General features: G+C 43.9%; 1 protein-coding gene across 2 annotated transcripts in view; it reads right to left on the reverse strand.

Moving 5' to 3' along the window:
* Positions 1 to 12,406, reverse strand: part of Nedd9 (neural precursor cell expressed, developmentally down-regulated 9) — a 180,565-nt gene that overhangs the window by 50,793 nt on the left and 117,366 nt on the right. The gene's annotated exons all lie outside the window — the stretch shown is intronic.

Consider the following 12,406-nt stretch of genomic DNA (forward strand, 5'->3'; position numbering starts at 1 on the left):
CCCGCCGGCCAGTGTTCAAAGTACTTTGCTAAGTCAGCCTGCTAGGAGGTGGAAAACATTTCTTTCTCAATGAAAAGGAACTCACAAGCACCAGGTTTTCCCGGACCACGCCACTAGGACCTCCGAGAGAGGAGTGTCAGGCACATTAAGAGATCTTGGCAGTCTTTGATGGGGATAAAGGTTAGGTGGGAACCCATGCAGGTTCTATAGAACACACCCTATACATCATGCCTGTCCACCCAGCATTCTGTTCTTTGACTGCTGGCATTACCAGATTCAGCTTTTGAATACCGAGGCCTTTTCCTTCTGACCTCTCTCCCCCAAATGACCCATTAGCCCACTCACACTTATTATTGAGGGAGAACGCTACTGTTTGATAAGCCTGGTTTAAAAAGAACAGCTTCTTTCTCGCAAAGCATGGGACATGATTTGTAGAGCGGTTCCATTTTGAGATTTCTATAGAGAAAGAGAATTACTCAGGAGAAGACAGACGTTTCTTTTCCTTGGGCCTCAGGACTTGGAGCATTCATGACTATCCCCCAGTTGGGATGCATTCCAGCCAGACTGTGCGACTCGGGTGGAGAAAAAAAAAAAAAAGACAGCTCTTACTTTTTTCCTGACTAAGCTGGACCAGAATCAGTTTCACCTCCCCATTCCCCCTCTAAACTCCCAATTGATTTAAAATAAATGATTTAAGCAAAAAGTACAGGAGAGCAGATACCCCATAAAAGTGGTTACTGGGGGTAGGGTTTACATTGACAAATGAATCCACATTTGGCTTCAGCTTGGATTTTGCTCTACAAGATGCCCCTGGCAGCCTCCGTGAAGTTGACATCCCTGTTCAGGCCCCTTCCAGGTCATGGCTTTTACTTCCTGACCTCAAAGCAGAATTGAACCTGTGTGATTTGCAAGGTCTTTTGGACACAGATTAGGCACGCATGGAGCAGATTGTGGCAACAGGATCATCCTGGCAGCCCTGAAGACTCACACTAGTGAGATATGTTTGTGGGACAAGTCAAAGGTCTTTCTCTCTAGATGTGCCCTGGTCCCCCAGGAGACTGAGACAGCATTCCTTTGACTTCTTCAGCAGCTAGGCTGAATCATGCTTAGATGAGTGAATTAAAAAAAAGCCAGGCTAATCTGCCGAATCTGAACATTGCAAAAGCAGTTTGCCAAAGCCTGTGCTAGGTGTTTGTGAAATTGCATTCTCAAAGTAGAGGGCTTGATTCCTATCAGGTGACCTTCTTGTTTTGGAATTGCTACATGTTTCTTAACTTTGCAATGTTAGCCTTATAAAATGAGGACATAAAAATGCACACCTGCTAAGTTAGAGAGCTAGGGGTTTTCCTTGAGTGTGATAGGAAGCCATTCAAGTATTTAGAGCAGAAAACAATTTCCCTGTTTCCCTGTTCTATTTCCCTGTTTTTGCCCTTGAGAAAAAAAAATCTATTTCCCTGTTTTCGCCCTTAAAATATTATGCTGTAATCTCAGTGCGGCTTAAGTAGCACAGGTAATTGTGCTTTTATTGGTTATGTTCCCTTTAAACTTTCTGAAGAAACAAAAATTCAGTAAATAAAGAAATAGCCCTTTCTGTACTGATTGCCTGAGATACTGAATGTGAAAAGTATGTAAAAACTGATTATACATATTAAATTATTTAGGAAACCAGTGGGTTGGTACATTTCCAGAACCGACGAGGACCCTGGGGCTCAGGCTCAGCCCAAGCTCACCAGTATTCTATGACTAGCTGCCTCTTGGGTGAAAACCATGCCTGGCTAGACCCCACTGAATCCAGGAGTCAGGGAAACAGCACCTGGGGCCATCTGAGGGATTTTATTCGTAGCCATTGGCAGTTGGTCAGAACACAAATGGAAATCAAGCAAATGCTGAGACTTCTCATAGCTCAGGCAGAACCCAGTGGCTATTCTGTCTGGGTGAAAGAACTAGAACCCCTGAGCAAGGAGGAGAGCCCCTGGAGAGATCAGTAGTCTATTCAAGATGTGGACAAAGAGACACTCAGAGACCTTGGGCCCTCTGTGTGTGGGCCAACTAGTCATATGTACATAAAGCCAATCTCCTTAGTCTCCACTCTACTTAGAGATTTAGTTTTCTTCCTTGAAATCTCTCTGTGTCTCTATCTTCAGAATTACAACCTATTTCCTTCCCAGAGGTCAGAGGGGGTGACATGTAGAATGAATTTAACAGTCTCTTATGGATATGCTAACACCTTAGGAAATAGAATCAGGACACTTTGGTGTGGACTATAATGAGAACTTCACCAATCCCCATTTCAGTTTCTTCCTCCACACCACAGGCTTATACCTTACTGGTTTTGCACAGACGGGTCTTTCTACAGAGAATGCTCTGGCTGGTTGTCGGCTGTCAGGCCTAGCTTAACACACTAATGCCTTTGTGTGTGCTGGTCCACAGCCCCCGCCCTGCCCACCTCGCCCTTTCAGAAGAAATCCCTCCTTCCCCTGACTGTGCTCCCATTGTATTTGGAACACAGATCTCTTAAAAGTGCTCTTCCGTGTTTGAATGCTGATGATGCGTTGACGTCTGTTTCTCCAGCTTTGGGTGGGTTCCAGAAGAACGGGGTGATGGCTAGTTGATCTCTCTGTCTCTTTATACCTTGTAGGTACTTAAGTCATTGCCCTGTGGATCAGGAAGTAACTCAGAGAATGCATGTTTACCTCCAAGTTCGGCCTAGTGCCCAGGAAAGAAATAGAAAAAAAGCCTTATGTCTGAGAACACCCTCCAGTTCTCATTTGTTAGCCGAGACGCAGGATGCACCTTTTCAGAACCAACACCAGTCGGCTGTCAATTCTGTCTCTGAGAGCTAAGAATAGCATTTACATTGCTAAGTGGCTTGGGAGAAGGCAAAAGAATAACATTTTGAGAGATGTAAACATTAGGTTTAATTCAAATTTCTGTGTCTATACAGGAAAGTTGTGTTGGCACTTTTACATAAAATCTGCTGAGTAGCAAAGGTAGGGCTGTGAGGTGGCCTGTGAGTTGGTAAACATCACAAAACTAAAGAACGTATTTATTAAAGATAACACTATAGCCAAGCATGCTAGCACATGTCTAGAATCCCAGCTTACCCAGGAACCTTTGGTAAACTTCAAGATCAGTATGGGTGAGCTGAGACCACTCTCTCTCCACAACAAGACAACAAATCCCACAAAAATGAAATAGGTACGACAAATAAAATAGTATTATCTGCTCAGAAATGTGCAGAAGAAAATGTGCTACTTATGTTCTAAAATCTTATCTCCACAGAAAATGTGCCACTTATGTTCTAAAATCTACAAGACTTTTCTGGCTTTGAGTTCACATCCTTCTACATCTGAAACAACCCAGAAGCTGAATGAAGAACAGACCAGAGAAAGCAGGCTAAGTCCCAAACCAAGAGGCATGCTAGGACTATGCATTACTATATCTAGTTTGATGTCACTTATTTAAAAATCTGTACATAATAAATCATCTAAAAAAATAATGTCCATGCTGCTATCCCATTCTACGTCAAGTCTATACTACCCTCCAAAGACAAGTCACTGAGAGTTTCCTCTTTCAAGTCCAATGACTTTTCCCAGAGCTTTCTCCCATGCTGGGCTCTGAGGTAGCCATTCTCAGACATTACCTCCCTTAGTATTTGTCTTGTGCACCAAATCTAGGAGATAGATTGTTCTTAGTTTACATATTATAGCATGGAAACTTCCAGAAAGGTTTGCAGTTCACATAAAGTTATAGGACAGATGAGTGACAGGTTTACAATAGAAACCCAGGCAGGATCTTTCCTGAGTTGGTGTGGCCCTCACAATAGAGCAACAGTGCCCACCAGGCTTCCTCTAAGCACCATTATCTGAGCCTTGTTGATTGTTTCTTTAAGCATAGGTCTACAGCTCAGTGGAGGACTAGGTATATGATGATGGTGTCAAATAGTGTAAACACAAACACTCACACTCACACAACACACATACACACACACACTTACAAATGCATACACACATGCACACACATGTACACACACACACACATGAGGCCCCTTTCATTACTCTTTGTTCTTTTCATCCTCTTCTCACCCGCATCTCATCTTGCCACAGCTTGCAGTCCATCTCTGTCAGGAAACTTTTCCTAGAAAATCCATTGCTGCCTATACTCTCCAGTTCTAGGCTCCCATCTTTCCCTGTGTCTCCCATTCTCTATGGCCAAGGTCATGACTTTCCAAATTCTACTTCCCTTAAGAAACAACCATAACCATTTGACCTTCTTTTCTCTCTATGTTGGACCCAACAGAACCCTGTCACTCCTGCCAACCCGTTTAATGTATTGTGACTTAGAATGCTCACCATGGGTCATGGGTTACTCAGCCCACCCCACCGACACACTCTATTAACAACAGTGATCTAGAAATAAATTACACTTCCTGAAGGGGTCGGTAAGGAGATATTTCTTGAAAATTTGTCTCTGCAGGTGAAGGTAGCATATATTAAAAAGGCTTGTTGGTTCATGATCCCTGGACTACTTTAGACTCAATGCCAAGCCACCTGGGACCAGATGGGGCTCTGAATTGGAAATGACTCCTTATGGCATGACATGGTAGAAATGAACTGTACACTGGAATGACTTCATGAAGTTTCACATTCACCACATGACACGCAGAGTCTTCTAGAAAAAAATCACCACCTCCCCCACTTCTAGCTTCTGTCCCCAAAATGCAGTGGTGGAGTTGAATGTCTTAGTTCCAGCCAATTGTCCATAAACCTGGGCATACCATGGTAAGTGGAGTGACTCATGAGCAGCATCTAGACTTTCGGTGTAAAGCCCCGTGACTGTGAAGTTCTGGTGTTTAATGCTGTTAACCTGGGAATTCTTAATTACACCCTTTCTCTTCCCAAAGAACTAAGGAAGGCTGACAGCTTAAATTACACACTAAGTGAATTCACTCAACTCTGGGGAAATATGACAAGCAATTGCAGGGTTCCACTCTGAGCTTAGTATTCCCCTTCTTTGAAACAGTGAGAGAATGAACTAAGGGGTGAAGTCGTAAGAAAAATATAGAAGCACACAATAAAGATTTATATTTATTGTCTTCCAAAAATATGCAAAGGTTCATATTTCTATAGTTTATTTGGACCAAGGGGCTTAAAGGCGAAAATGTGCAGGCTGTCAGGCAAAGATGCATGCCTGTTTTCTCTAACTTTGAGATGTTCTGTTCTTGCAAGCTTTATTTTGTCCAACTTGTTATATGAAACTGCTATGGAAACCCATTCTGAGGCTAGGTAGAAAGTTTAGATTGTGGACTTTTACAAAGGTCAAGGTGATCTGCCAGGACAAAATAAACCGAAAGCCCACAACTGGACGGAGCAGTTTTCTCTTAACAGCACTGCCCCACATAACAATGTTACAGAACATATTTTAAATGATAAAGATACATGCACTTGCTTCTACCCCTGGCTAGCCCTCGAGACAGCATTACACTTGCAAAGCACTTCCTGTAAACCCCCTTGCTCCTCTTTTTAATTGAATTTACTTATCTGTCTATGCGTGAGGATATATGTGCCTGATTTTTGTATGGTCATGCATGTGTGTATGTGTACACATGCAGAGGTCAGAGGGCAATCCTGTGTGCCATCTCCAGGGGACATCTACCTTAGTTTTTCAAGATTTATTTTTAATTTTAATTTATGTGTATGTGTATATGCTACATGTGTGGACGCTCATGTAGAGGACCAAAGAGGGCTCCAGATCCTTCCCACACCCCACAGCTGGAAGCTAGAGTTATAAGGTAGCTGTAAATCACCCAAAACGGTAATGGGAACTACTTTCTTAAAGAGCAAGATGCAGTTTTAACTGCTGTGGTATCTCTTCAGAACCTATCTTATTATTTGAGACAGATTCTCTTAATAGGACATGAGTGTTACGGTTTCAGACTAGGCTGGCTGGCCAGAGAACTCCAGAGATTTTCTTGTTTCAGCTGCCCAATGACTGCGGTGGTGGAACTGGATATTCTGTTTCCAATGCACTCAAGAGCTTTGCCATTTCCAGAGCACAGTGGCTGTTGACAGTCACTTTTAGCATCTAACATCCAGAGTACCTCCAGGCACGGTTGGTGTTGGGACAATACTGGGAAGGGAGTGTGTGTGTGTGTGGGGGGGGGGGCGGTGTTGAACTCCCAAATGACCACTTTGCTGGAGTTAGCTATTTCTTTATGGGCTAGCGGTACATCTCCTGCCCCAACAGTCCCAAAGAAACATACCTGCTCCAATTCTCAGAGAAGGGCCTCCTCCCTGTGTCCCCACATGGGCAACAAATCCTGAGAACCAAGGGCCTCAGGCCTGTTTGCCTAGCTCAATTCACTACCAGCTGCTGCTGCTGCTGCTGCTGAGGCAGAAAAAGGAATCCCAGCCATGCAGGGCCTGGGGAAGGGGGCAGGAGGGGAAGAATGTGGGAAGGAGACACAGCACGCTGTGCCCAGTTCCAGCCTAGCTTTTGAAGAGTTTGATTCATTTTAAGAAGCAGAGTGCTCCATCTGCTAGAAAGATGCTGGTCCAGTGTGGGCCCACAGCATAGGCGGTGGCAGGGGCAATAGCATCCACTCTCTACTTGCCCAGTGGAGTATGGATGACACATTCCTTTCTGCCCACAGAAGCTGAGAAATAAGGGGCAGCTCCCTTCTTTATATGGAAAGCTGAAGGGAGGCTGTGCTAATGAGCAGGCACTCGCAGCTCAGCCTTACTCATGTGCACCACTGAGGTTTACAGAGAATGAGATCCCTTAATTTGCTGAAGTTTTGGTACTCTGTGGTTTCATCACTAAAGATGCAGACAAGTGGGCGGTACACGGGGCTTCCTCGAACTTTGATGCCTGGTGGTTCCTGTGACTCATGTTCTAAACTTGAGCTTCTGGTCTTAGGAAGGGCAGAAGGGAGGGACTAAAAGCAAGTCCTGGGCCTCTGCTGACCTTTGGTGGCAAAAGCCACCACTCCCAGTTTGCCACCCCCAAATCACCTTACATAGTTGTCCCTCCTTCAGTACCTGTGGTGGGACCTCCTATGGTTACCAGAATGCACAGACACTCAAATATCTTGTATGAAAATGCACTAGCATTAGCAGAGAACCCGTGCAGATCTTCCCCTACGCTCTAAGTCTTCTCTAGACAGCTCAGCCATTATACCCAATACAATGCAAGTGCCATGTAAATCGGTAATATGGGGGATAATAACAAGTAAAAACATCTGTGTATGTTCAATAGACATGAAACCACCCTGTGCGCGCCCCCCCCCCATGCATTTTCAGTTCCGCAGTTGGTTGAATAGAGACTGTGGAACCTACCATATGAAGGAATGATTCAAAAGACATCACCTCTATATCTCCTGTTGTTAGAATAAGAGTCCTTCTTCCAGACAGCTTTTTCATTCTTCCCTCTCAAGTTCCCTAGTCTTTCGTGTCCTGGATCGATTCAGGTATCTCTACCCCCAAGAATATTGTTATCTCAGATTACAATGGCTCCCATCGGGTCAGAAACCCATCCCATGAGCAGAATTATTCAGAGGTTTTGTAGAGGAAATGAAAGAGATGCAACCTTGGGCCAATCCAATGGGACTTTGTAACCAAATGAGCCATGTAAAAATTGTAGAATTTTGTATATTCTATTTGTGGCAGTCTGAGTCTCCAGTCTCCATATGGCAAGCAACCCTTCCCCGGTGCCCACCAGTCTCTGTAGCCAGAGTCCTATGGCAACCAACCCTTCCCCGGTGCCCACCAGTCTCTGTAGCCAGAGTGATGGGTCTCACATGCTAGCTCCTAACTCTAGCCCAGCACCTCTGCCTCTGTCGCTGCCATCCGCAATCTTCCTAAGCAGTGACCTCCAGGGCAGTGGGAATGTTTACGTTACTAGAACAAGAAGATGAGAAAGGTTTGTGAAACACAAGTTTATAACCACAACGGTGGGGATGAATCATTTCAGCCAGTATAAAATGGCTCTTGTGGAATGGTTTTCAGTTTCAGAGAATTAAGAATGAGGACAGTCTTAATTTCTCTCCCTGGCTCACCGTGGCTCTGTCTAGCACGTGGCCCAATGTGAGACCTGCATGGCCCATTGGAAGGGCTATGCTCCAATGAGGACCACCAACATCTCTGCTGCTGAAGCTGGAGAGTCTTCTCTGTCTGCTCTACCTCTCTCTGCACCCGGTGCCTGCTTACTTCCTCTGGCTTGAACTAAATGCACCTTCAGGCTTCCAGATGGACAGCAGGTCCCTTTATCCCCTCCCACCTCTGCCCAGTTCTTTCTTGTTTCTTTTTCAGGCAGGCATTCCTCAGCACGTTTGCCTTCTGCACCTACCCCCTTCTCTAGTGCATCTTCTGCTGCGATTTATCCTCTTGTTTCTATTCCAATAACAAGCATACATCACAACATAGGTTCTGAGTCACAAACCCATTTCCTACCATGCCCAGATATCCCAGTAACGTCTTTTAAGAGCTACGTGTTCATACCTTGTGATTAGTTCTATATGTCAACCTGGCTAGGTCATGTCTCCAGATATTTAAAAGACAAATTAGCATACTAGATGCTAGTATGAAGATAATTTTATAGATTAGGTCAACATTAACATCAGTATACAATGAATAATGAAGATGACCCTTCCTCACACAAGTGGGCCTCATCTAAGCAGTTGAAGGCCAGCAGAAAACAGGTTGAGATCTTCCAGGGAAGATACAATTCTGCCTTCATTGACCTCAGGTTCAGCTGCTCATCAGCCTGACAGCTCTTTCTTGAATCTGTAGTCTACCAGTCTACGCTGCATATTTTGATCTGGGTGCCATTCCTTAAAACACAGTTATAATCCCCCGTCTTTCTCTGTCTGTCTATCTGTCTGTCTCTGTCTCTATCCATCTCCTCTTCCAAACAATTATGCTTTAGACCAGAGGTTCTCAACCTGTAGGTTGTGACACATATGACATATCCTGCATGTAAGATATTTACATTATGACCCATAATAGTAGCAATATTATAGTTATGAAGTATCAGTGGATTAATTTTACTGTTGAGGGTCACCACAATATGAGGAACTGTATTACAGGGTCACAGCATTAGGAAGGTTGAGAACCACTGGCTTATTGCAAGGTAGAGGAATCTTTAGGAAGTAGACCATAGCAGAAAGGAGTTGGATCACTGGAAAGGGATTGTGATATATCAATCTTTTCCTTCTAAGTTTTGTACCCAGTCCAGGGGTGAATAATTGCCTGACTGCATACTCCCACCATAATATGCTATCTTGTCACATTCTCTAAAGCAAGAAGGCTAATTGACTATAGATGGAAAACTGTAAACCACTGAGCCTCAACAAACATTTGTTTTTAACTCCCCCCATACCCCCGTATAGCCCTGGCTGTCCTGGAACTCACTCTGTAGACCAGGCTGGCCTCGAACTCAGAAATCCACCTGTCTCTGCCTCCCAAGTGCTGGGATTAAAGACGTGCACCACCACCGCCTGGCTGTTTTTAACTTAATCAACCTCAGGTGTTGTTCCAATGGAAGCTGACCAACACAGGCAACACCACAGCTACCACAACCAGCAGCAGTTCTACTCCTCAGAGTAACAGAAATCTAAAATCCCCTCAGATGAATGGTGTTTACTTAAAGCTACTCTTATTTTGACATGTCTATTAGCTCAGTTACCTAGAGACAAAACCTCACTCTGATTGCACTTCTCATATTCAGTTAGTGTCCAGTTCTCATCCATCCACTAGTAGATGCTCCTAATCACCACAAAGGTGTGGCCAAGCAGAGGCTTGGTCCCCTCGGTCCGCAGTGATTTACCTGAGAACTTAGCACATGAGTCAGAAAATCAATCTGAGGTCTTTTTTCAAGATTTTTATATATGTACCATGAAAGAAAGGCTTCTCCATCTTTGGATCATATATTATAAACTGTGCTTAACAGTAAGTACCTTTTCCTCTTTGTAACGTGTGTTTATAGGGGGGCAAGATCAGTCTGCAAGCAAAATGAAGCAGAGACTAAGAACAAATGAATGGAGAGTCTTGACCTTGTTTGTGTCTCTTGAATCAGCCATGCCTGAAGTCTGCTCCAGGATCGTCTGACTCATGAGGCGACATGCTGGTTGGGTTCTGTCAATATGCTACAAACCTAGACATATCTGGGAAGAGGGATTTTTTTTTTTAAGATTTACTTATTTATTATATGTAAGTACATTGTAGCTGTCTTCAGACACCCCAGAAGAGGGCATCAAATCTCATTACGGATGGCTGTGAGCCACCATGTGGTTGACTGGGATTTGAACTCAGGACCTTTGGAAGAGCAGTCAGTGCTCTTAACCACTCTCCAGTGGCATCTCTCCAGTCCAGGAAGAGGGATTCTTAACTGAGAAAAATCATTCATAAGATCTACCTGTGGGCACATCTGTGGGGCATTTTCTTCATTAATGATTGATATGGGAGGGCCCAGCTCATGGAAGCGGGGTGCCACCCCTGGATAGGATGTCCTGATTTGTATCCGAAACAAGCAAGCTAGAAGGAACAAGCTGGTAAGCAACATTCTTCCATGACTTGTGCGTCAATTCCTGCCTCCAGATTCCTGCCTTGAGTTCCTCATGCTTTGACTTCCCCCAGTGATGGACTTTGATGGGGGAACTTTAAGCTGAAATAAATGCTTTCTCCCCTAAGTTGCTTTGGTTCACGGTGTTTTATCACAGCCATAATAGAAACCCAACTAAGACTTTTCCAGCAAGGAAAGTATTCTCCCCAAACCCAATCTGAATCTGGCTTCTTTCCGTTGCACTAACCCTCTACCAGAGAGCAAGGACCTGCCCCCACTCTTGAGCACTCTTGTAGTCCCTTTCCACAGAAGTCTTATGACCAAAGACACAGTCTAGTGTGCTGCACTAAACTCCTGGCCTGGTCTGGAGGTACAGGTCCTAACACTGTGTAATGAGAGGGAGAAGTGACCACTGAGGTGACTGAAACAGAAAGGAGAGTCAGGTATTAGGAACTCACAGGGTGGCGGCACCTCAGAGCCTGGTGACAGAGATTTGTTGGTGATTGGGTAGAGATTTTAACAATAAAAGGGAAAACAAGCCAACATTTCAGCTGGGTTTTGGGGAACAGGGCCTTGTGCACCTGCAAAGCCATCTAGACATCAGTATCCCATTTCCTTGCTGATTATTTTGTCCTTGTTAATAGCAGCTGAGATTTCATTTCTCCCCTCTGCCAGCCCTAATTGCTCGACCTAACAGTAGGCACCGTGGGAGCCACAAAGATGAATAATACCCAGACGCTGCCCTTCCTTCTTAAATACCTATTACAGGAGCAGCCAAGGTAACTTCATGAAGATAAACTTTGTGCTGGGAGGGGAAAAAAAAGACTACAGCATCAAGTTATGTAAGTTTCTATTTTAAAATCATCTGGTTCTAATTTGCTAAAGTTTAATGCTTTCTAGCTAATGCCAAAGTGCTACGTTTGATTTATGGAAATACTTTAGCACATTTTTCCATCGCAGCCTTGTACAATATAGTTACCACCCCTTTTGTTATGGTTAGAAAGATTACGGACCTTAAAACAGCCTTCTTTATGAGCTTGCTGATATTTTATCATAAAATTCCGTAAGATGGAATGAAATAGTCTAGTGAGCAGCAGTATTCAGAGACCATTCCGCATGGTTCAACTTTCTTTTCTTTTCTTTTTTTTTTTTCTATTTAAAAAAGTTATCCATCTGGAAAGTGAATGCTTAAGAACTTTCACTATGAGAAATCACTTCTTTTTAGGGCAGATATTATTTTTTTTCTTTTTTTTTTGGGTGGGGGGTGGCAGGGGCAGGCGTGGATGTTTGGATACTTGTCACACCAAGCTACACTGTGGACCAGATAAGAGCATCAGCACCAAAGGGTAAAGGCATGCACCAGCCCAGACTTCCTTCCTAGACGCCGTAGAGGGAGCCCTCAGAACACTACAGGCAAATGGAGTGACTGCCAGAAGATCTTCAGGTACTGTTGGTGTCTGTGGCTCAGGAGGTCAGTGCAGGGCATGGCTCAGGCTGGTGGGACTTCAAGGCTATTTGCATGTCAATGCTCCAAGACTTGTTCCACAGGGACCTATAGTTCCAGAGGGAGGCAAAGGCAGACCCCACTCAGGCTCCAGGAATGAAATGTATTTATCTGTTTTGTGATGCTAGGGATTGAATCCTGGGCTTTCTGAATGCTAGACAACTCAACTACTGAGCCACAACCTTAGCCTTTCAATAAAGAAATTATACACACAGACACACACACAGACCCACACATACACACAATATATAAAATATATATACATAATATATATTCACTTGCATTTATAATATATACATTAATACATTGTATATATACATATAACAAATACATGTACACATA

Source organism: Mastomys coucha, unplaced genomic scaffold, assembly GCF_008632895.1.
Source record: "Mastomys coucha isolate ucsf_1 unplaced genomic scaffold, UCSF_Mcou_1 pScaffold7, whole genome shotgun sequence".
Taxonomy (NCBI): domain Eukaryota; kingdom Metazoa; phylum Chordata; class Mammalia; order Rodentia; family Muridae; genus Mastomys; species Mastomys coucha.